Raw genomic sequence first — 27,015 nt, 5'->3', positions numbered from 1 at the left:
TTATATATATTTACTTTTTTGGTCATTTGCTGTATTTAATAAAATTTCTTATTTGGGGAATGAGTTTCCAATCACCTAATTAGAGGGACAGTATAATTTCTTTGTTGGGTAGAGATACATATTTAAAGAGAGTGACTATCATCAAATAATATACATGTGAAAAGATGATTTATTTCTGAGTCACTGCAAAAGACCCTTTGGGATTTACTGCTAATCTCAACAAGATTAATGGAATCAGAAGCCCTGTGCTAGTCACCATGGTTACTGTGCAAATTGCAGTTAACTCAGACCTTACCAGTACCAGATGATAGTGACTAAAATATCCATTATTTATTTGCCATTTAGCTAAAACAAAACAAAATAAAACAAACAAAAGTACCCTCAAACCTTCTCTCAATATTTATATACAATCTTGAAAGAGAGAAAGGAAAAACATGATTACCCCCATTTCAGTTATTGTTAAATATGAAAATAGAGTTTCAAAAAAATTGGAGCTGATACAGATAGATGAAAAGAGGTTTTGATGTTTTACAATATTTTGCACATAAATAACTGAACTCTGCATGGAATAAAATAATTTTAAGCCTGGAAAGCTATAAAAACAAACCAAATTCCTACAATATCTTTAATCCTTCTCTCCTATTCTGAGTATACAAATATTTTCCTACCAATTCAATGTCTTCTCATAGAGAATGATGGGATCTTATTAGTCATAATGTTTTTTTAAAATATATTTTTAGTTGTAGATGGACACAATATCTTTATTTATTTTTATGTGGGGCCAAGGATTGAACCCAGTGCCTCACATGTGTGAGGCAGACACTCCACCACTGAGCTACAACCCCAGCCCTAGTCATAATGTTTTGAAAACAGTCTACAAAATATACTTCAGTGAGCCAGAAAAGTAATTGTGTTCCATGGTCTGATTTAGGCTATATGTGGGAAAAGTGAAGTATCAGACTGACTAGCTTTTCTTCACCCACTGAAGTGCAGACAGATTTTAGAAGCAGACAGTTTTATCATACTGGGAGTTAATATTACCCTGCTGCATATATTTCCCTTGTTCTCTGCAACGTTAGGATCCTTAGTTTTTTAGTATCTTGGCATACTTCAAGTTCATAAGGAAACTTCCCAACCAGATATTACTCATCATGTACACAAGATTATTATTTTTCTACTTAGTTTCATTATTTATTCATTCATTTTTTTTTCTCAACCTTTGGAAAAGTTTTAAACATTATCCCAACTCAGATTAATTAAATCAGAACCTCTAGGGGCTTCATCAGAGGCATTAAAAAATAGCTCCCTGGGTGATTTGTATGTGTGTTCAGGGATGAACAACACTGGGCTGACTCCTTTCAACAGCTCCTTTTTTTTTTTTTTTTTAAGTTTTTAAGTGATCCATTTCTTTATTTCCCACCTAACACCACAAAGTATTTTCAGGTAGTTTACAAAGATGCCTACAAAATAAAGAAATTTAAAAAAATGAAAGAGTAGTAGCAAGGAAACAGAAATAAACATCATAAAACCCAATAATTTGAAATGCTATGAATGCTAATGAGCGCTTGTTTAAGGAAGCTAAGGAGATATGCTTTTGATATGTACATTAACTCAGTTAACAAACAGATTAAAAAAATTAAAGCATCCTTGAATAAAGATCCTCTAATATTTGCTATCATGTATTATTATTTAAAGATACAAGTTTATGTGTTTTGGTACAATTGTTACATTGTCATTAAAAATTCTAATAATCAAGAAAAGCTGAAAAAAAAAAGTTATCAAAAACTCTCGCTATCCCCACTATTGACGTTCTGTGAAGATCAGGCAATAGACTGCATTATTGTCTGCACTTTGTCATTATTTCCTCTCCTAAAGTGGACTGTATTTCCACACCCAGTGACTGTTAAACAAGTGAATTGCTTTGACCAATGGAAAATAAGGAGATTTTGATGTGTGCCACTGTGAGCAACAAGCATCTGAGCCATGGTAAGTTTTCATCAGTGTGTTCTTGCTCCTCATCATGGAGACAGCCTGTCCCAGAAAGGAGAAATGAGAACCCAGGAGGAGCACATCTGAGTTTTGCAGAGACCAACACATCTCTACCAAACCTAGAAAAATCCAGTTTAACCTAAAATTCTTCATATGGTGTTGGTGCCTGTGTTTAGATTCAACTCTTGCTATCCTCCCTGCCTCCAACTCTGATATAAACTTATTAATTTCTTTAAATTTCCCCTATATGCTGTATATTCAGTGAATAAGGACTACCCATGAAGCACAGTTTCAAGTTTTGTGAGGCCTAAAATTAATAAAAATTTGAGGGCCTATTTAAGACAAAATGTGAATTCACAAATGTAAAATTACAGGTTTAGGATATTTTGCAGCAGATGCTGGTGGTGCTCTGTCCCTATCCCCTAGGACTTCATACTTCTGTGCTTGCTGGCTGACTGCCAGCTGCCAGTGTCTACATCTCTGCTTTACAGCTTTCTCTGAAGCAACTGAAAGGCACTTTACCCATCAAGGAAAGCCAAATAAAACAAGAAAATAACACACCCAGGCGCAGCCTATAGCCAATGACTGACAGGAGTCAATGTATAAATTACTCCACCTCCTTTTCTCCCCAGATTGCCACCTCTCTGATTTCCAGCATTTTCTAACAGAATGAAGCTCTAGATACCCATAGTGATGGCTGGCTTAAAAACATATCATTTATTGGCTGTCTCCTTTCCACAGCTCACTTCCCAAGCCCCTACGGATGTTCCTACCACTTCCAAATTAGATGACTTTAATTCAAGTTTCTATCTTATACCTTGCTTCTGAGAAAACCCTTCTAAGACACTTTCAGCAGGGGTAAGGGCCTAAAGTTGATCAGTGTTCTGGAGCTGGTGTAATGGCTTAAAAGCACTGATTGTTGTTAAGTTATCTTTTTCTTCTTTTTCCCTTTTTTTTCTAAGACCCAGTTTACTGGTACATTACCAGACTTAATCTTTATTAACTTTGCAAGAAATCTACCTCTGGTCATCACATGTTCCATTTGTCTGAAACCCACTACCACCTGTCAGGCTCTCTCATCCTTCTTCATTTAGACATGCCACACATATTTCCATGGACTAGGGGCTCCTAATGTGGCTCCACATGTGACCTGTGCAGTACTCACCATGATGCCTCATTTGTCCATATCCTTCCTAGACTACATCTAATGTGAGGGCAGGGACCTCACTATTCACCACTGTGTCTCCAGCATTCAGAAGGTGCTCATATAGTAACTTTGAATTAATGATTGAATAAATCAGGAAATGATTGACTGACTGTCTATTACCGAATAAATGCCTAAAAAGCCTAGTTAATTTAGAATATAAGCATAAAATGAAAGCAGCACAGGAAGAGGATCGTCATCTCAAGTGATGGCAATGCTCCCGTTGCACCACCCTTTTTGGATGTGATGATGGTCCAGGTCTTCCATGGTCCTTCATGCCCTGGCAGTGTCCACAGTAAGGAAAGGCAAGTGCTGGCACCTCTGCTTCTTGCAAAGGCCATCTGTGTGACCAGCTATCCACTCCAGTCTGGAAGAGTCATGTTTTCCTTTCTGATCCTGCACTAATAATCAGGATGACCTCAGGGAGCCACGCAGCATCTCAAAATCATGGAGTATTTGCTTTGGGAGGGCCCTACTCCAATCCCCTCATTTTGTAGATGACAAAGCTGAGATTCCAGATAGGAAGTGACTCCACCAAAATGATGAACCATCTACTGAAATGGTCTATAGCCTGAAGCTCCTAGTGAGTGCTGTTCTATAATATGCTGTCTTCTTCCATAGGGAGGGGAGAGAAAGTGGCTACATTTTATTGGATATGAAACTTTGTAAGAAAATCATATGCTAAATATTTGATCATCTTTTCAAAACAAAAAAACTTACATATATGTATGTACATATATACATACATATATATATACATACATACATATATATATATACATACATACATACATATATACATACATACATATATACATACATATATATATACATATAGATATACATACATATAGACATATATATATATATATATATATATATATATATATATACATACATATATACATCCATATATATACATATGTATATATCTCCTGGAGAAAATCAAAATCCCTGAATACAAGAGTGTCCTTTGGCTGTGTGTGGGAATGAGCAGAACTGGATGTGCCTAAAGGGTCTCTTCAGTAGGTCTGTTGCTGAGAGTCAATGCTGGGAATTTCTTTCAAGGACTCAAGAAGCTGTCTTCTTGGTCCACATGGTCCTGGAACTATCTTGAACCACATCTGATTCTACATTGTTAGTCTAAATCCAAACCTTCACCCATTTCCATCATGCTTCCTTTACAACTTCTGATCTCACTTTTATTTCATAAAATGTCAAACTCTATTTTTAAAAGAATATGTATGGTAGAAGCAATTGGACATCTGTCTCCTTTTATGCAAAAAATAAACAACACCAAGTAGGTGAAGCAAGACCCTCTCTGGATAAAGGAGGGGAAGGAATTCTGACCTGGGCAGGTATGTGGCTCAGCCCGAGAATGTCTGAGTTGTTCTTTCACCAGAGAACAAGGCCTAAGTCATGTCAATAGAGATATCTTTTTTTCCCCTCAAATGTGATAAGATTATGCTGTCCCTGGGGAAATTAATGGCCTTTGGCAAGATGTGTGGTCTTCTCAGTTTAGTGGTTAGTGCTTGCTATAGAGGAAGCTAGGTTTAGGGTCTCTTATCTGCTTTACATGCACTCAAATACCAGAAATTTCTACTTCCTTTTCATAGCCCTAGGGCTGGAACAGAGGACAAGTCTCTTTTTCTGGCAGAAAAATAAGTGAACTGAAAATACTATTAGTCTCCAAACAGTAGACTACTCTTTTGAGGTTCTGCTATCAGGAAAGATTGTGAAAGACTTTGAAATAGGCAAAAAAGATGACCAGTGCTCCAGTGTAGAATGCCATTCCTGGTCATCTTCATCTCTCATCATCTTTGAGCTAATTTATGACTTCATAGATGGAGAAAACTGATAAGAACACAAGTAGACGGTCATCATTATACAAAATACATGTATGAAGATGTGAATTTGGTGTAAACCAACCTTACATACAAACAGAGATATGATAAATTGTAGTATTAAGGTGTATTAAGAATTGTAATGCAAAAAAATGAGAGCTCATGTATAATAGTATAATTTGGCGTGAACATACTTTATCTACAGAGTTACGAAAAATTGTGCTATGAATGGATAATTATGAATGTAATGCATTCCACTATTATCATGTAAGAAATAAAAAATGAAACAAGCAAACAATAAAAAAAAAGAACACAAATGAGCTCTTGCTAATAGAAAGAAAGAAATGCAAATGAATGGAGTCTGGTGGAAGGCAATTGATTATTGCCCCATGGATATTAACCCATTTTGCAACGTTTGTAATTGTGTTTTAGCGTTCCTGATTGCCTCTGTGTGTATGTTCATTGAATATACCCTGGAGCCCTGGCAGCATTCTAATAGTTCCATCTTTAAGTCATCAGTTAAATAATATCATTGATGTGTTTATTCTATATGTGGATGGAATTTGTGATGTTACCATTTTTAAAAAACTGACCATAATAACTTAACATCTGATGGTGGAAGGCTTGTGTTTGGAATGATTAGACAATCTGTATATAAGAAGAGCAGCAAGCCCTGTGACCATAGTAGATTTTCCATCCTCAGTCGCAGTAGAGACCCACTGGAGGGCAGCATTGAGAAACACTCCTCAAGTCAGACTGGATTCCTTCAGTGTCCCCTCAAGTTAGCAAGAAATGCCTTCTGGGAGGGGGATGACCCTGATCCTTGCTAACTCACATATGGTGCACTGGTCTTTCTCATGGAAGCCAGTGTGTTGCAATAACTAAAAATATATAACAATTATTCTATATCAATGCAAACATATAATAATAAATAAATGGTAATGAAATGGTAGCTTCATTTACCAAACCCTCACTCTGTTTTAGGCAGTGTATTTCATATATGTCATTTTATTTGATTCTCAGAACAACATTGAAGGTATGTACTATTATTTTCCCTATTTTGCTAGTGAAAAAACTGTAAAATGAAAATTTATTTTGTGTAAAATTCCAGAAATATTTGCATAACATGTAATAGAATTGCTCAATGCCCTGGGTTCTAGTTCTTTGATATCTGATTAGGAGATATCTCTGAATCTCTTCTTCCTGATTTAGAAGAGGGAGGAACAAAGACTGCTCATCTTCCCTCCATATTTTCAAGAGTTTTGAAACCCTGGAATATTATATTAAGTCAAAAGAATTAGTATCACTGGTAAACTGATATAATTATGTACATGGCCTTGACATAGTATTCCAAATTCATTCTCTAAACAGTCCTCATTGTGATTTTTCTTGATTTTTGTAACCTCTAATTGGAAAATGTTAGTACGGGAGAAAAATAAAATAAAAAAAACTGCCTTATTCGATTTCAACTCAATGAATGCATTAACAATGTCGGGCATTGGGCAAGAAGCTGGCAACACAGTCCTAAAGAAGAAAGATGTGGTCTCTGCTGTTTGGGAGCTCACTTGCAGACTGCCTCCACCCTGTGCTCCCACAGACACTCAAAGCAGCATGTGTTTATGAAACAACTACTGTGCATGAGACACTGATGTCTGTAGCACATGGTGTTGCTCTTCAAACTTTAGCAGGCATTAGAATCACAGCTTCTTACACCCCAAGCCCAGGTATTTTGATTCTGGAGATCTGGGGTAGGCCTGAGAGTGCTTTACAAGTAAGCACCCAGGTGATGCAGATGCAGCAGGTTTTCAGACCACATGCTGTGTGGTACTGGGTGAGGAGATAGAAATAAGTAGGGCACAGCCCCTACCTTCAGGCTTCCATGTTCCCTAGAGAGGCAGGGGAGTGGCAGCCTTTTCAATCAGAGGCCCATGGTGATTGTCCAAAGATCCAGAGGCTCGTGAATGCTCTTACGGGGCCGGGGCCTTTGAGGTGAACAGCTGATGGAGGCTCCCAGGGGAGATGATGATCTGAAGCTGGCTGGGGACACTATGCCTGGCAATGAAGAAGGGAGCCCTACACAGTGGAGAGAGGATGGGTCTAGGGATTTGTCTTGGAGCTGCCACGGCTTTTGTGAATTCAGCTCAGATTGCTCTGGGGTAAGTTGAGAGAAATGGGGTAGGGTGTAAATCCATCTAGTTTTAGGTCTTGGAGACTGGGCAGGAGATGGGAGTAAACTGATAAGCAGGGAGGCAAGGAAAGATTATCCTCAGGGCCAAGTAATGAACTTAAGTGGGAGCTACTCTCCCTTTCCTGGGTCCTGGGTTCTGGTAAAATGCACTGTAAAGAGTTGAAACTATCTGCTCTCTTTCAGTAAGACATTTATCTTTGTAACTCCTCCTATTAAAAGTTTCTGAAGCATTTTTATGTTAATTGTCATAAAATCCACTGTATGATATCTGTCTCTCCCACACTTGCATGCACACATGCACGCACGTGCACACACACACACACACACACACACCTCACACATAACATAACCTTTAAAATGATGGTGGTTTTTAAATGAACCAGAGCAATGAGGTTTTGTCATTATAGAGAACTCTGGCCTCAGAAAATATGAAAAGGCCAAGCCCTACAGTTGCCATTTGCCCTTGGTTGCAGAGAGTAATTGCTATTCAGATCTCACATCAAATAACGCATCCCATAATAGGTCAGCTGCAGGTTGAGCATACCAGCCACAGCACTTTTGCTAATACGCTTTATCACGCAGTGGACAAGTGGTTCATTGCACCCCATGCTCAGTTCTGATGCTCAGATGAAGTTCTGTTCTCTGTGCCTCTGGATGATCAGAAGGATTGTGTTTATACTGTATTCCTTAGAGGCAGACAAGGTCAGGGTAACATCATTTTGGTGGGGGAAGTTCCAGAAGTCTACTATTAAAATAAGAGAGTAAGCAAGCTACAATTGATGTGCGAGAGCAATATATCAACTAAATGAAGATGCACCTCATGCATGTATTAACATCATTCTTGAAGTATACTCATGCCCTTCAGTTACTGCTTCAGAGGAAATTGTCCAATAACACCACATCCCCTGAGTGAACTGTGTTAACTAGTAATAACCATATCTCAAAACAGAAAAAGCAAAACAAAACTCAAGTCATTTCTAGGAAAACAGGATTTTTGTACCAATAGAAGCACTTCAGTCTCCTGCTGGGCTTTTTCTGGGTATGCCAGTCATTTGTCTATTTGTTCGTGAATGCATTTCTTGCCCTTTTTGTGCTGTGTTCTGTATGGGTAGGAGCTGGGTCTATAGTCCCTGTTTCCCAGGCTGCATTGCCAGCTAGTTTTTAATGGGAGGAAGCTGAACAGAGGGATGAGGAAGAGGCTGTGTTTCTTTCCCTGCTCAGCTTCTATACCTTCTTCAGAAAGGGCAGCTGCCCCATCTGTGGTCTCTAGGAACACCACAAAACTAGAGTTTCCCCCTTCATAATTTATCAACTCCAGAAAGATCAATTATTACTAAATAGTAGTGTAGCTACTACACAGCATGTCTTATGCAGCTCAGCATCCTATAACAAGATACTCTGAACTGGGTGGCTTAAACAATAGGAATTTATTTCTCTCAGTTTAGAGTCTGGGAATCCAAAATTAAAGGGCATGGAAATATCGTTCCTGGAGAGGGCTTTCTTCCTGGTTTGCAGGGGACACCTTTGTGTATCCTCATATAGTAGAGAGAGACAGGGGGAGGGATATTTTGTTCTCATGTCTCTTACCAGGGCACAAACACCATAATAATGGGGGCCTATCCACATGACCTCATCTAAAGCTAATTACCTCCCAGAGACCCCAGTTCTACATACCATTATATTGGGGATTAGGACTTCAACATGCCTTTTATTTATTTATTTTATAAATGTGCTTTAATTTTTAAGTTTCAAGGTCAGTTAGGAGAAGTATGAATGTGGGGAATTTCCTGTAGAGGCTGGAATTCTTATATTGCTTTTTCTTACCTATCTACAACTATCTTTAAAATATGCTGAAATTCAGGGGCAAATATTTGTCATTTTTTAGTTTGTGTTTTTACTAGGCATTTTTTTTCTTAAAAAAAAAATGCTTTCAAAACTAGAAACGCTTTTTTGTTTCATCAGAGTTCTACCTCCAAGGAGATTGCAGGCAGAAATTCCTTGCTGATATTTTGAAGTCAAAAGTATCTTTTCAGGGGTATCCATAATTCTCTAGAGATGTCCTATTGTTATTTGAGATAAAACAATTTTTAGTCAAGATTAAATATGTCAACTCAATATTGGAGTTGTGATTCTCTTTGTCAATTCTGTTGTTGGAACTTATATTCCCTTCCATTCATGCCCAGTGTTCCAGCTACACTGAGCATCAGCATTCCCTGGGTACATTACACTCTTGACTTCGCTTGGCTTTTGCTCTGTTTTTCTTACACTAACAACATTATTTTCTCCTATTAAAGCAAGCACAGAGAGGGAAGAAGAAAGCCATGACCACCACATTTGGCTCAAAGAACTAGAGTTACTGTTTGCTCTGCAAATGAATTTTTATGAATCTCATTGTTAAAATGCTAAGTCAAGGGAGCAGAAGAGATGATTACGTTGCTAATACCTGGGAAGCATCCTCAGTGATTATGGCTAGACATGTTTTAAAATATCATAATAGTCTGAAGCAAAGCAAACCACAGTGAACAAGAAAGAATGACTATCCACCATGTAGCAGAAAATAATTTAGTGAAGAAAAAGCTTTTCAAAATGGTTAGTTTAAGTCTGAATCAAATACAAATTAAATATGAGGAGCATCTCTTCAAAGTAATTCTATGATCTGTCTCTCATTATAAGTTACTTAATTGTGTTATAAGTTAAAGAAATTGAAAATTGAAAAGAACTCTTGGGCCACTTAATCTAGCTACCCATAAGCATAAGATATACCCTATGGGTTTACTTACCAAATCAACCTGAAATAATGAGGTGAAGGATACTTCAATGATGTGATTGAAAATGTTAGTTCTATTTCCTGAGACAAATATCGAATTTTCTTGTCTTTAACCTCATCTTTGAGCGCTTACTTTTCTCCCTGGGAGTCAGATAAGAGCATTTATTCTTTCTGCAACATTCTTCTGCGCATTGTACGAAATTCTCCAGAAATGTTGCATCATATTTTGTCATTTCACAATTCATCTGGTTTTTCCCAAGAACAGCTACAGGGATCAAATATCTTAGTAAACTCTGTGATTTTAGAATTGTGAGTCAATTAATTTTGCTTAACAGGGTCTAAATTTTCTATGTTTATTATTATTTATTTCTTCCTATAGACAATTCTATTTCTCTTTCCTTTCTTCATTGGTTTTATTCTGTAATGCCCACTGTGATAGTGGATACTGTTGTGTCCCTCTGACTTCCTATGTTGAAGCCCTGATCCTCAATGCAATAGTAGCGTGAGGGTAGACACCTTTAGGAAATAACTAGATTTAGATGAAGCCATGTGGGTGGGCCCCCATCATTATGTGGTTGGTGCTTTAAAAATAAGAGACATGGGGGGTCTCTCTCTCTCCACTATATAAGGATGCATGAAGGTCTTCCCTACAAGCCAGGAAGACAGTCCTCACCAGGAACTGAATCTTTTGCACTTTGATCTTGAATTTCCAGATTCCAAACTGAGAGAAATAAATTCCCATTTTTAAGCCATCAGTCTATGGTATCTTGTTATAGCAACATGAACTAGACCAGCTAGAGAGTAACTATAGCCTATTACATAGCCTTTGACCTCCTCACAGATGACAATATATATCCAGTTAGCTAAAAGGAATCTTTCTAGAATTTATAAATTATGATGGCTACGTTAACTCTCTAGGCAGAGACACGTCATTGTCAGTTGGAAAGGTCCCACTTCTCATATGATGCCCTCTTGCCTGACATCCTGCCTAGAGCCTTCAAAAGCATATCACAGTTTCATCTGTGGACACTTCATGCATATGTTAAAATAATCCATCGAACTGTATTAGTATGTTTAGCTAATACATGTTAATCAAAAATCAAGTAAAAAAAATTTTAAACAGCTTATCATACCAGAAAAAGCAAGGGCATCAAGTATCAAATGGATTCACATGCCTATTGGCTATGAAAGTGTGAGATAGAAATTCATCTTTCATAAAAGAAGACTAGCTAATTAACAGCCAAACATTTATTCACTTTATTTTCCTATTCTGCAGAAGATGTGTTGATAGTACAATTAGGCCATTCCAGTTGATTAGAAAATAACATTCCAAACCATGCTAAGTCATAAAGACATCTCCAATTTTTCTGCTGTGTTTGCCTCTTTGCTTCACTCCCCCACTGACCTGCCATCAGTACTGACAGAGGAAGTGGTTACCTTCTGACAGATGAGTCCATTTTGTGGAAGATTTGGTTTACGTTTATTTGGCTAAAAGTACCAGTATCAATTTTGGCTACAATCTTCTGTTCAAAGAAACATAAGCAATGGGTTTCCATCCAATGGTTATAACATAGTGCTTCTTCATTGATGGTGTTTTTGTCTGGAGAAATCTTTGATTGTTAATACTAGGGGAAAAAGGAGTTAGTGGGTGTCCTAGACAGAGGCCAGAAATGCTGCTAAGGGCCTTTCAATGCATGGGACATCTGTCCCCATTCCCCAGTGTAGAATTCCCTGACCCAAAATGTCAATAGTGCCATGATTGAGAAACTCAATTCTAATGAAACCAAAGGATTTCTTTTTCCTCTTCTTCCTCCTCCTCCTTCTTTCCTTTCTTTCTTGCTGTGATGTCCAGATGGCCTTGGCCTCAAGATCCTTTTCCCTCAGCTTCCCAAGTATCTGGAATTACAGGCACAGGCCCTTGCATCTCGCTGGGATTTCTTAAATAATTGTGTGTCCAGGGAACTCATGCTTCACCTTCATATGAAGGAGAAGTTGTTAGAGTTTAATTGGTTCAAATGAAATCCAGACACCCACTCAGGTAGTTTTGAACAAACACAAATCAGGAAGTAACAGCAGAACATTATAGATATTCCTTTATTGGCAAAGCAAAAAAGACTTATAATCAAATACCACAGAGAATAGACATTTTTGGTAGAATGATCTTTTTGTAGGGGGCATTTTTTTCAGATTAAATAACAACAAAACCAACAACATTAGACCGGCCCCCTGTTTTCCTGTGGCCACACAGGTTTGCGACTAAGTGGAGTAAGTTTAAATGTTCTGATTTCCTTTCTGTGGTTTCAAAAACTCCCCAAATCATTTTATCACTAAATATATCCAAGGCAATCAGATTTTCACTTAGTCGTTTCCTTCTTCTTTTACTCTAAAATCAACTCAGTGGTTGCCTGGTTCTTTCTTCCTCCTTAAAATAATCTCAATTGCTAGTATTTATTGAGCACTTAATATATGATAGGAGCTTTTATGAAAATTTTACATGTATGGTGTCAATTAGTACTCATAGTAACCCTACAAGATGGGGTTAATGTTATCTTCATTTTATTGTTGTGTAAAAATGAGGTACAGTGAGTTTAAACATAAGCCCAGAATGGCACATCCCATAAATGGAGGTGTGGGGCACAATTCTAGGGAGTTTAGCTCCAGAGTTGTCAACCTTCACTACTAGAGAAATGTTCAGCCCAGAAGATCAGATATTCCCTCTATCACTCCTTCCCTTACAAAACTTCTGTTAGATATGAGAATCTATTTACCATCATGATGTTTAAAGATATTTGTAAAAAATAAGAAGGGGATTAAATATTCCATTTGCTAAAAACTCGAATATTTTATGTGTTTGAAACTAAACTGAAAAAGTTATGTCCTGGTCATATATGGGTTCAGGTATGCCCATGCCCCCACAGCCATCTTCCCTTCCATATTCCCGTAGTAGCCAGCTCCCAAGGTCGCAGACTGTGCACTGTGTCACATACACCTTCCATGAACATTTCCTTTGCAGGCGGGACACTCTCTTTGCCATCTCAGTACTATTTATTGCTACTCCTCCATTCTCTGAGGCACTCATGCTCTCCCCAAATAGCCCCACTTGTTATCTGGGCATGTATCTTCTCCCTGGAATGCCATCTTATTCTTTTCAACCTACTCAGTGTTGCTCACCTTTCAACTCACAGCTCAAATTCCACCTTATTTAATTGATATTTTTCATTTCCCTGGTTCTTATGGTACCTGCTATCCATACTATTCTTTTAATTCTAAAGGATATCAACTCTTGCTCTAAAACATTCTATGTATTTCTTTACTTCTGAGCTATGGAGTTGGAATTTTGAAAATGGTAAGAGCTTAGATGTCCGTGTCTTTTCCAAAGTATTTTGTGGTTCTTGAATTAAGTATTTTGTAAATGACAGAATGAATGAGTACAGTTGGGTAAAAATGGACCACTCTACTTCTGAATCTAGATAACTGAATAAATTTGAACTTAGATAAATTAAAAACACCTTTATTTCTCCCCAGGTTTTCTCTATAGTATTGCAATGTTTAATATGTACAATAATATGGAACATCCAGTATTAACCAGTGGACATTGAAATACAAAAGGAAAAATACTGAACAAACAAAAATAAATATTATTTTTAGGCATTTATCAACACCAGGGATGCTATAGTTTGTGCATGAATATTGCTCTGCAGAAAGGCTGAGAGCATTTATTGGTATGTGCAAACACAGGCAGGCACCCCCCCGCCCCCGCCACATACACACACTGTGTATAGTAATTTTTCTTTTTTTTCTTTACCCTTCAGTATTCAGGCCAAACCAGCTTTTACTTAACACTATTTCCCAAACTTGCCATTATAGCAAATAAAGTGCTAAAGATGTGTTAGCAATGGTGCTAAATATGACAAAAATCTCTTTGGGTGTAAAAAAGCAACTGTGAACTCATGTGATTTGATTTCAGTCTTCAGTAGCTTTTCAGACCCCTTCCTGATTGGGAGTTTGCCCATGGGGAAAGAAAACCCAATGAAACAGGAGAAATTCCTGGGGACTCTGCAAGGTCAGAGTCCTGGGGAAAGCAAAGTAAGCAAGAAAGGTAACATTCTGATTTTAAAAGCTGATTAAAATTCATGGAGTTCCTGGCACTTGAATGCAGAGAAAAACAAGAAAGATGACTGGTCATTACTTTTTGCCAGTCATTCTAGAAGTGAAAAAAAAAAAAAAAAGGGTTGTCTTAAGACATGTTCCAATAATTATACTGAAGAAATCCCTGGCAGATAACCAGACTCAGAAAAAGAACAATTAGCTGAAGATCCTGACAGTCTGTAAGAGTTTCATATTTATAAGAAGCTCAGAGAATGGGCTGAATTATTTTATTTTATTTTTTTAATTTTTTATTGTTGGCTGTTCAAAACATTACATAGTTCTTGATATATCATATTTCACAATTTGATTCAAGTGGGTTATGAACTCCCATTTTTACCCCATATACAGATTGCAGAATCACATCAGTTACACATCCATTGATTTACATATTGCCATACTAGTGTCTGTTGTATTCTGCTGCCTTTCCTATCCTCTACTATCCCCCCTCCCCTCCCCTCCCCTCCCCTCCCCTCCCCTCTTCTCTCTCTGCTCCCTCTACTGACATTTGTTTGTCCCCCTTATATTATTTTTCCCCTTCCCCTCACTTCCTCTTGTATGTACTTTTGTATAACTCTGAGGGTCTCCTTCCATTTCCATGCATTTTCCCTTCTCTCTCCCTTTCCCTCCCACCTCTCATCCCTGTTTAATGTTAATCTTCTTCTCATGCTCTTCGACCCTACTCTGTTCTTAGTTACTCTCCTTATATCAAAGAAGACATTTGGCATTTGTTTTTTAGGGATTGGCTAGCTTCACTTAGCATAATCTGCTCTAATGCCATCCATTTCCCTGTAGGTAGGGGAACTGTGACCACGGACAGAAAAGGCCCAGTGGCCCGCGGCGGGACAGAACTTCCAATCACTCCTGCAAGGTAGGCGGGCCTGCGACCCACTGGCAGAAGAGGAGCAGCGACCTGCTGAGAGGCAGAGCCGCCCCCTCCCCCTGCACCGGCAAGGTAGAGGGAACTGTGACCACGCACAGAGCAGGCCCAGCGGCCTGCTGAGGGGCAGAGCCACCCCCCACCCCCCGCGCCTGCCAGGTGACCACCTACAGAAAAGGCCCAGTCGGTGGGACAGAGCTTCCAATCACTCCTAGGGCTGAATTATTTTAAAGTTCATTGTTCTAGGTACATTTATCTTGCTGATCCTTAAAGCCTATTCTGTGGAGGGTTTATGTTTTTTAACTTGACTGCCCAATAAATCACCCTACTTGAGACTGTGCAGCAGATATGACACTAACAAAGTCCTGGATCATTTGCAGAACCAAACCAGTCATAAGAATATGCACTGACACAGATGACCAGAATCTGTTTTTATTTGTACAAGTATAGAGCAGGTTTTGTAACAGAATTATTTATTGCTGACAGCAAATAGCATAGGTTTATCAGTAAGTTTTTTGCATACTTCTGTGGATATTCAACTGAGTATAGAACAATAAGAATTACTTTACACTTTGGACAGTTGCTGAAAATAAAAATAAAAAGACACTTATAATCTCACCAGAGAAAACCTCAAACCTAAACTCTTAGCCTCAGGCATTGAACTGGTTTTACTTCATTACATTTGTTGTTGTTGTTGTTGTTTTTCATCAAATGGAGCTTGCCTGCTTAATACTGCTGGCATCAGAAGTCTAGTTGAAAATAAGAATGACTCAATAATGGGACCTGCAAGTCAGATAATAGACTGCTGTTTGGACTCTTCCAAATCATTTTTTTTTTTCTTTTTCTCCTTCCTGGGGCTTAGCCATCAGCTGGAAATACCATGTCCCAGCCTTCTCACAGATGTGGCTAATCCCTGGTCGATGGAATCAGTATAAAATGGAAGGAATAATTTTTATTTTGCTTGCCCAAAAGGGAGAGCTTATTCTTGGCCACCTCATGTACCCTATTTTGCAGGAATATGGCCAAGGCTATGAGCCAGCATCTAATATGCGATGAGATTAGCACTCTGGTGAAGATTATGTTAGCAAGTTGGAAAGAACTTGTGGCCCTGTAGGACTTTGTGGAAGGTCACCTAATATAGTCTAGTTGTGCTATTAAATGGAACAGAGAAACAATATCTTGTGTCACTTGGCCTTGTATTTGATGGTCCTTCTGTTAAAGCAGCTTAGCTTTAATCGGAATTCTTACCTGAACCTATGTGAATTCAGTATATATCTTTATATGCACCCATCTACTGCTGCATTCCTCTTTTACAGTAATTCCTTTATGCAGATTCTGAGCCCATCACAGAAAATGAGAAAATACTTTTTAGGGCCTTTCTCCCCAGCAGCAGATGGAATCAAGTAATTGACTGCTTACTTCCAAGACTAACTATAATTTCTAAAATATTCCAGTCTAGTCATTATCATTCCTATGTCACCAGCCATGACTATTCTTCTTTGCATGTGAAGTTTCTGCATGATTTCTCTGTCCTTTGGGAACACGAACACACAGCCACTGGCCTATAAATGCAGTTTATCTTAAGTACAAACAATAAAGAAACCTGGAAGAAGGCCTATTTGTCAAGCCTTTGAACCTTGAACCTGTGTTGGCCCATTAGTAATGTATATGGAGTCTATTATAAGCAAGAAAAAAGAAGCTAATACATAATATGTAGGGTTAAGGGGTTTTCTAAGTGTGGGTAAAAGTCAGATTGATTTAGTACAACAAAGTACAGTTGTTATTGTTGTTGTTTTAACTTTCAAATACAGCATTTTTTTCAGATCTTAGATTTTTTTAAAAAATATTTTTTGGTTATAGATAGACACAATATCTTTATTTTATTTATTTTTACTTTTTTTGGTGCTGAGGATAGAACCCAGTGCCTCACACATGCTAGGTAAGCACTCTACCACTGAACCACAACCCCAGCCCCAGGCCTTAGATTGTTAAGTCTTCTAAATTTATATTACATTCTATTAGACTAATAATTCACAGGAAAAAGTTTCATCTAATGCTTCACTCAGCAGGTACACTGTATATTAAGGGTAAAATTTCACACATTTCATATGAGTACAGTTTGGATGCTGGATTTATGAAGAATAGAAAAGACTACAGCTCCACATTTTTTTTTCTTTCTTTCTGTGGCACCATGTCAAGAACAGTTGTTAAGGGAGTGAAGGCTAAAAACTCAAAAGCTTGGAGGTCTTTACACTTTTCAGAATTTACTTGAGGAATGAATTTGACACATCCTCTGATAGTCTTCTCTGGTTTCTAGAAACGTTATTTTGTTATAACCAGTTGTTACATTGCACCATTTCAAGAGCTCAGCTTTGGGTGAAGCAATGGTGGTCTTATGACCTGCAGGAGATAGTCCAAATCTAGAAGGTTGACCTCAAGCCAGAAAATAGAAGACTCCCTTTCTGGGATTGAGATATTATTTCAAATCCCATAATTTTTATAATTACCCATACTATGAGTATGAGACAATGACATGTTCAATAAGAAAGAACATCAGGATTTTAGAATTTCAAAATCCTTGCAGGAATCTAGACTTTAATGATTGACTGCTTTCTGGTTCCCATTGCTTCTCACGTCATACTGGCACCACATGGCCTATAGCATCGTGCGTTGACCTGCTTTGGAGATTAATGCATGCTGTTGTGATCCCTAGTTCCATCACTCACCATTCAATATACACTTGATTATGCTCTGGGCTATAGAGATGATCCTTGCAACTTTGAGACTTCTGGTCTTAGCTTTGTGGCTTCTTATTTCAGGCATGAACTTGTATCTTTCTTTGCTAGAAACCCTGCAGAGTCTAAGAAAGAGATAAAGCACCCCAGCTCTAGAGATTGGGAGCTCTGGGGAGAAAGAAGAGAGACATACAGCCAAATTCCTTGTAGGGGTGCTATATTCCCAAAGACTGTTATGGGCTTTGTAGCTGTGCTGATAATGTGTTATCTACACTGAACTTCAGAAATATAGCCAAGTGCAAACAAGGGTATATCCTGCAGAATACACTATAAGAAAAATGCCAATCAGTTCAAGTGGGAAGATAGTAGCTCCAAATTGATGTGGTAAGCCCATATTTCACTAAGAATGGCTGGGGAAAGCCTGAACATATAGCTGCATTTATATCCACAGAGATGAAAGGATTCCTCAAGGTCACTTAGAGCTAAGCTTAGTACCTGGGGATGCTGATTCCGTCCAGACTCTCACATTCTCTTTATTTATTTTTTTTCTTTTCCTTAAGCTCGCTAAAGAATTCCATTTAGAAAAATAAAATGTGGATGGTCCCTCACAAAATGTGATTTTTCTGTGCCTTCACCCTGAGTTTGTGGTGGTTGAGTGGCAGCACAAGGCTGTGCCCTGATGTGCTCACCGCAGGCAGCACGGAAACACAGCTTTTTCATTATATTTATGGAGACAAAGACACGGCAGGGATTTGCTTAAACATTAAAAAACACCCATCTTCAGGGATGGAGAAAATAAACGCTTCCTAGTGTGAGGGAAGTACTAGCCTATAGAATTAATAGCTTAAAAACCCTGATTATTTTTTCCTGCACTACAAAGAATAAAATTGCTAATGACACCACTAGCTGACTGTGAGCTTTTCCCTCCTTCTGCACAAAACGCTTTCCAAAAAAAAAAAATCTGGCTCCTGTCAGCAATTCACAGAATGCAAGGACTAAGTGTAGAGTACAAACAGAGGGCACCCACACATGAAAGAAGTGGGGTTTTGGCCCATGAACCACAAATAATGTGTTTCCTGTGTGCCTGGTTATATTGACTGACAACATTTAAATGAGAGTCTTATAAATGCCTTAGGAATATATTATTATGCAGCAGCATGAGATAGAAAAGGAAATTTAAACTTTCAGACATCATTCACTGGGGACACTAGGCAGCTTTATCCAAATTCAGGGACAAGGAATAAGCATTACCTGAGACAGATACTTTCAAATCAATTGAGTACATTATAAAAATGATTAGTCACCTCATATGCACCAGATAAAGTACATCTCTGTTTTCATAAATAGCTCATCTCTTTGAAGAAATAGGACTAATTGGTTTGAAGAAATGCCCTTTCCTCTTTCCTTTTTTCTGGTGCTATCAGTATAAATTTGTCCTTAATAACTGTGTGTGACGCTGACCTCTATCAAAGCCGTCTTCAAAGTTGTCTTCTGTCATCTGCCAGGTTCTGTGTCCACAGATGATGAAAACTCAGGATTAATTTAGGTCCCTGTGCTCCCCAAGAATTTACATCAGACTTTAACACCTGACATGGAATGAATACAAAACGCTTTCTGTAATATTCATAGAAGAAGGATGTGCTTGGGGTGTGGGTGTGGAGAAGAGGGCAGAACACCTGTAAATCAAACCCAAATCCTCATTGCTCAGTGAAGGAAGGGCCCTTTCTATTCCAGTCAGAAGGAATTCAGAGAAGTAAATGTCATTTCACACTGATCGTATTCACATATTCCCACCACCACCCAGGACCAGAATGTATTGAAGGGTTTAGTGAAATCTGAAAAATCTGGGTTTGAATATTGCTCTAGCCATGGAACAGCTGAGAGGCCTCAAGCTACGTTTTTATTCTTGAAATAGTGTGGTTAATACTAGTATTTTTTTTCTCCCAACTATTTTTGAAAAGTTTCAAACCTATATACAAGCAGAAGTCACACATCTAGTTTTCACCTAAGGTCACCAATTGTTGACATTTTGCCACGTTTGCTTTTTTTTCTTTTCACATAACACTTTGTGGTGGTTGTTGAACTATTTAAAAGTAAGTTGTGGGCTTGATGACATTTAAATACTTCACAGTTATCTCCTAAGAATAGAAGACAGCCTTCTCCCTAACCACAGCTCCATTAAATCAATGAAGAAATCTGATCTAGATACTAATGTATGGTCTGAATTCAGATTTTCCCAATTATCCCAGTATAGTCTTTTTATTCCCCATTTTTTGGTACCAGGGATTGAACCAAGGGACTGAACCACATCCCCAGTGGTTTTATTTTTTATTTTGAGGCAGGGTCTTGCTAAATTGTTTAGGGCCTAGCTAAGTTGCTGAGGCTGGCTTTGAATTTGCAATCCTGCTGCCTCAATCCCCGGGGATTGAGGTATACTGGGATTACAGGTATATGCCACCATGCAGGGCCAGAATGATCTTTACACCTGATGTTTTTTTTTTTTTTTTCCTGATCAAGGATCCAGTTAAGGTTCATACGTTACATTTAGCTGTCATCTCTTTAATCTATTTGAATTTAAAGCATTCACCCCCTTTTGTTTTTCAAGATGTTGACATTTTTGAATAGTCCAAGCCAATTGTATAATTTCCCATATCTGAATTTGTCTGCTTCCTTGCAATCAGATTCAGGCTAAATTTTCAATCTGAACACTATGTGTAAGATGCTGGTTCCTTCCCATTACATACACCACAAGGAACACAGTGTCTGTTGTCTCATTACTGATGATGCTAACTTTGCTCAATTGATTAATAATATATTTTCAGTCATAGTTTTTACATATTTTTTTTCTATTGTAAAGAATTTTTTGGCAATATGTAACTAACCAATGACATGATACTTTGAGGGTGTGAATATTCTCTTCTCTAATATCCTTATCCATTGATAATCTTTGACTCAGTTACTATATTCATGGTTGAAAATTTGTGATATTCCATTTTTCCTTTGACTTGTATTACCTGATATTCTACTGCAAAGAAAAGCACTCTCCTTTGAGTTTAATTATAAATTGTTACTTTTGAAATGTAATGCATTATAATCAAATAATATCTACATTTAGAGTTGTGAGGGTTAAAACAAAAGTATCTAAAATTCCTGGATCATAACAGTAATCGACAAGGAGTAACTATTATTTCTAATGATAATTATTTTATCTTATGTGCTGGAAGCTAACTTGTTAATTTAATGTTGCAGCAGAGCACCTACTAATCTACAAATCTTGCTCAGATCAACATTTGGCACTTCCTGACAAGAAGTGACAGTGATTTCCCTTGTTCTTAAAGATTAAAATGGTTCAAATGTTAGATAGCTTTCTGTTACCATAACAAATATCTGAGATAAATCAACTTATAAAGAAGAAAGGTTTATTTTGGCTTACAATTTCATAGGATTCACCCTATATGATTAGTTGACTCCATTGCTTGGGTCCTGCAGCAAGGCAGTACAACATGGTAGGAGTGAGTAGCTCTTCTCCTGGCAGCCAGGAAGCATAGAGAGAGACACAAAGGGGTGAGGGTCCCAATATCCCCTTCAAGGACAGACACCAATGACCTAACTTCCTTCTTCTAGGCTCATCTCTTAAAAGGTTCCACCACCTCCCAATAGTGCCACTTATTGTTACAAAGCCTTCAACATATGGGTCTATGAGGGATGTTTCATATCTACACTGGCAATACCTATAGACTAGGCAAACAATTCACAGCTGCTTGTATTCCAGTCACATCACTGCTTCTGTCTCAAAACCCAGTACATGATACCTCCTCTGCTGGTCCCTGCTCCACACCCACAAATCCAACAAGCTCCACCACCCTGACTATTCTCTACCTTTGGAGGGAGGGAGAGGCTCATTCTTTGCAGTGAGTGGCAGTTCCAGTTTATTGGGAGGCCATTACTTAAACAAGCAGGCTTGGAGGAGAGTAATAATGGGATGTCAAGGCAGCCATGATATACAGCGAGCTGCTTGCTTATTTTCTAATTTCTCCTTTTTGGTTTCTAGGGAGTCTTATCTCTTCAATGCTAAATTACCTCATTGGCAGTAAGTTTGTAAAGCCTTTAGGGAAGCACATGAACTCCTCTTAGGGTACTAGATGATAATTATGTATCCTAGAGACAGGGTATGAGTTACAGAAGAATATATCTTGCCAAGTACATAACCATTACTGACCTGTGTACCCTTTCCTTAGCATTTTCTGCCTTTCTCGGTCCTGCTCTATGCCTAGGGAAGCTGACTATCACCTGGATTTTCTACCCATGTTGTTTCTAGTTGGGTTTGGCAATGGAAGTCACTAGCCGGAGCTCAGATGGCAGGAGAAGAAAGAGGCCACTGTCTCTTCTCTGGGAGTAGAGGATTTCTCCATACTACAGCTCTTGTGGACCTGGCCGCCATAGCTCTTCCTCTCATTGGAGATAGTTAATATTTTTTTAAGTCTCCTCTGCCTTCAGCTTTGAGGGCAGTGGTAGTTTCCTGCCATGATAGTCTGAAGGTGCCACACTATCCCATTTTCTTATCTTTGCCAACATTCTTGTAAATAATCTCTTTACAAGTCTCTTTCTTTGAACCATCTGGGAGGGATTCCATTTCCTGCCAGGAACCTGCCAGGGCCCTGCTACATACTGAGATCCTAGTTATCTATTAGGTTCTGTACAAGAAGATTATTCACATAATCCTCCCTACCACCCTGTGCAGAGGATCACAATTACCACATTATAAGTGGGTAAACTGAGGCTCACAGAAGTTACATGGCATGCCATGTCATGTAGACCTACCATGCAATAGAGGTTGCTAGCCTTGCTCTATTCTATATAGAGTGCTTCTGCATCTGTAATCCACATAGCAACTTCTTTGAAGACGGTCCATGAAGTTTTTAATTTCATAGGTGAGGAGTGGCCTGAAGATACGAATGTTACTTGGAATAAACACCAAGAGATCTAACACAAAAGGCTTGGAGTTCCCTAGCCCCTGTTGGAATTAAATGTCTCTTCTCCTACTCACGTTAGCTTGAATTCACAGGAAAGGGCAATTGCTAGGTGAACCTATTATGTCAATGAGCCTGACTGGAGGAGATGAAGATCTAACAGGAGTTTTTTTTTTTTTTTTTTTCCTGGACCAGTGATTTGCTGCCCTAGGAATGATAGAGGGAAGGAGATGAAACATTTGGTGGACCACATCAACATGCTATCAAGCGGAATCATGGTTTACTCTACTTGCAAGATCCTCCATTTCCATATCTGCTGCCCTCTTTTTTATTTTATTTTTTTTTAAATTTTTGCCTTCTCTGTTGTGTTTCTCTATATCTTGTGCCTATAATTTATGCAATAACTTCTATGTTTCTGTCTCTCATTACCATGGAGTTTTTCCTCTATGTCCAAAGCCATCTCAGTTCCTGTGAGTGTGCTGTACATTAATGGAAATCACCATGCATTGGGACTGGAAGACCCAATAAACAGAATTAAGTGATGCCTGTCCTCTTTTCTCTGGGGCCTTTTCTCTCCACTCCTATTTTCTTAATACTTTCCACAAAGCTTATTTTTTTTTGTTTTGTTTTTGTTTTGTTTTTTAAATAGCAAATACATTTTTATTCAATATTTTTAAAATACAGACTTTGTGGCAACTTATAAATTTCTATAATAATAATAATAATAATAATAATAATAATAATATTATTATTATTATTTTAAACCAAGAAAACAATATGACCAAAAATTCATTCACAGATGCAAAGCAATATGCTTTGTTTAGAAGTGGTTCAATTTGATGCATAATTTGCTTTTAAAAAGATGATTGTTGGGGTTCGGGTTGTGGCTCAGTGGTAGAACATTTGCCTAGCATGTGTGAGGCACTGGGTTCAATTCTCAGCACTGCATATAAATAAATAAAATAAAATTCCATTGATAACTAAAAAAAAAGATGATTGTTTACAATCATCTGTATTACTATATATGTATATATACATTTATATATATATATATATATATACATATACAATCAACTATATAACTTAGTTTTGTCTAAGTTCTATTCATTAAAAACAAGTTCTTTCAGAGAATCCAATTTAATCATCTTGTGCTTTTCTTCAGTGATTTTCTCCAAACAGTGGTAGAAATACTCCTTGAGGGACAAAATGCAGTAAACTGTTCTTGATCCTAAGGAAGCCTAACTTGTAAAGCATGCTCAGTTTGGAAAGTAACAATGTGACTGATAGTAATTAACAACAGTACTGAATGTTATTAAAAATTTACAGCTTTAGGTATTTTTGTTTTGGGTTTCTTTGGTTTAGGTGTATCCAAAATTTCTTCATAGTCTGCACTCATCCCCTTTGCCCAGAAACCAACTATGATCATTTGATCTGAATTCTGACTTTCAGGACAATCTTTCTTAAAGTGTTCCACAGAACCACAGAGTTTGCAATCATCACCATCAGCATAGAGTCCTTTGATTATGGGAACATGATTGGGACAGATGCCCCATTTCCCCACAAACAAAAACATTTTGCAAAAGGAAATTCACCAAGAGCTGGGTCTACTTTACCCTTGCATTTGGTTATTTCATGCTCTGCGGACCCTCATCAATAACATATTCTAGTGCCCATATCTTGATTTTCTAGGGCAGCTGGGCAATCTGAAATTCCATGGCCAGGTGTTTATAGAGGAAACATACCATTGCATCTTTCTTTGCTGTTTGTCTTTTTAATCATCTTCCTTGCCATCATCTTTCTTTAAAGCAACTGCAGTTTATTCCATTACTTCCTGGCTATCCGTTGCTATCATCTGCCCATTGTAAACCATCTGTGATTTCTGTTTTAGGTATTCCATGAATCCATTCACATCTTCATTGAAGTACTATTTTTTCTTTTTTGTTCTTTTTATGTTTTGCTTGGGGTGCATCATTTTTAAGAAAGAGTATATTAACTTCAAGTTTTTTTTATGATTTGGTAGATTTTGGCTTGTTCCCTTCAAGAACCCCTACTTCATGTCCTCCCATTGTGCTGCAAGCAAAGGTCTCTTATTTTGTGTGGTAGTAACTTGTGCCTACCTGACCATGTTGCATCAATCCCGTGTAAATCCTCTAGAGGAGTCAAGTTAGCAAGCCAGAGAAGCCTGGCCCCCCAACCTCACAAAGCTCTTTTGGCCCTTTGTTCTAAGCAGCATTCAATATGCATTTTACAGTATGTGCTTTTTAAGATAAAAAATTATAGCTAGGAAGATTTCTGGTAGACAGTTACTCAGCAGGCCAGGGTGTCAATATGAGGTATTTCTTCCCGTAGCCTGATTTCTGTGGGGATAGAAGCCAGGTGATATAGCAGAAATTGTACAGGGTTGAGGGCTTCCTTTACCTGACCACTGAGCTGAAATCCAGAGTGGGAGACTCACACTATAAACCTTTTCTAAATTTCATCAGAGAACTCCCTGAATCAGGCTCAACAATGCAGACTCCTGGGCTCTAGACCTATGGAGGGGGATCCCTGGAAAGAGCTCAGCATTTCAAACAGGCTTTTACAGGGGTCTCCTCTGTGCTCTAAATCCAAAAGCCACATTTATTATCTAAATAATTTGAGAAATTTACTGAACTTCTCCTTGAGTCTTACTTCCTTTGTCTGCCAAAAGTAGAGAAAACTTCTCTCATAAAGGTGTTAGAAACATTTAAAACAACAGACACTAGTATGGCAGTATGTATAAACGTGGATGTATAACCAATGTGATCCTGCAATCTGTACACGTGATAAAAATAAGAATTCATACCCCACTTGAATCATATGTATGAAATATGATATGTCAAGATCATTGTAATGTTTTGAGCAACCAATAAAAAAAATCATTTAGTCTTTTGTCCAGAATATTTTAACACTTAACAAATAAATAGTCATTTTAAAATAAGTCATTAACATATATTCCATGCTTGTATAATTATATCAAAATGTATTCTACTGTCATGTATAACTAAAGACCAATAAAACCAATGATCCTTACATAATAAAACTATTGATAAATTAATATTCACATTGACTAGCATTTTTAGTAAAGAAAGACTACAAAAGATGACTTTAAAAAGCATAACTAATTAGATGATCTGAACTACAGTTTGGAATATCTAGAAGATGTGTATGAGTTTGCTATTTTCTGTTTCATACAATCCTGCAGAAAAAAGATGTATGATAGACAACATATGATAATTCATACATTAATGCTTTCCAGAAGATTCTATTTTGTGCTTTACCTGCTTTTTATCCTCTTTCTTTTGGAATTTTGTCTGAATGTCCCCTCCACCTCCCCGAAAGGAGACACGAGGGGAATTATTTAAGGAAACGGTTTCATATGTTTCTCACTTTTTTTTTTTTTTTTTTTTTTTTGTGTGTGTGTGGTGCTGGGGATTGAACCCAGGGCCTGGAGCATGGAAGGCAAGCACTCTACTGAGTTACATCCCCAGCTCAGTTTCATATACTTCTGATGGACAATCTAATATGTTGCATATGAAGACATGAAAAGCGCCATGATTTTTCACTACTCTGCTGGTATGGAAGAGTCCTTCAGTGATATGCTAGAGCAGAAGGTCTTACATGTTAACATACATCCTATTGAGGAACTTGCAGCTGGCGATGGCCTCTAGAACCTGCAGCTTGACACCCTGCATACACACTTGGGAGAAAGCATGGTTTCAAAAAAGGGGAAAAGACTTTTTTCCTCCTCTAAGAATTAAATTTGAATTGTATATTAAGGCGATATCCAAGATGAAAAAATAATGCAAGGAATGAAATAACAAACTAGAAATGTAAAATTAAAATCATGGAAATCTAACTGAAGTAAAATATTATGAGCACAACACCAGGAAAATGCAAATCTATTACCAGTGATTCCTCTACCTGGATGATGACCAGAAATACACAAATGCTTTTAAAAATTTGTAGATCTTTGGGACTCAGTCTAGACATACTGACCCAACCTCCCCAGAGGTGATGTCCACAAATTGAATTTTTAAAAGAGCTTTACATTTGGGCTTAAGTAGCACAGATTGTACCTGTAGTCTACACATGCATACCTGTAGGCATATGGGCATACTTATGTGTATATGTGTTTTTATTAATTTATTCTGAACTCTTCCTGTCAATTACAAAAAAAGTTCATAACTCTTTATTAGAAAACATAAAAGAAGCAAAACTTTCCCAAGAAGTGAATTCTAAAAGAAGCCACTCTTTTGGTATTGTTTATGTAG

The 27,015-nt window shown here is 37.8% G+C and overlaps 1 protein-coding gene and 1 pseudogene across 2 annotated transcripts in view; both read right to left on the bottom strand.

Moving 5' to 3' along the window:
• The window catches only part of Rab3c (RAB3C, member RAS oncogene family), a 267,333-nt gene that overhangs the window by 37,755 nt on the left and 202,563 nt on the right, over positions 1 to 27,015 (bottom strand). The window lies entirely within an intron of this gene.
• Positions 23,887 to 24,848, bottom strand: LOC124100745 (zinc finger CCHC domain-containing protein 9-like; annotated as a pseudogene).

Source organism: Marmota monax, unplaced genomic scaffold, assembly GCF_021218885.2.
Source record: "Marmota monax isolate L192 unplaced genomic scaffold, Marmota_monax_Labrador192_F-V1.1 WCK01_AAM20220418_F8-fsc00037, whole genome shotgun sequence".
NCBI classification, from domain to species: Eukaryota; Metazoa; Chordata; class Mammalia; order Rodentia; family Sciuridae; genus Marmota; species Marmota monax.
The sequence above is the reverse complement of the archived record's forward strand: the minus strand, read 5'-3'. Positions and strand labels throughout refer to the sequence as shown.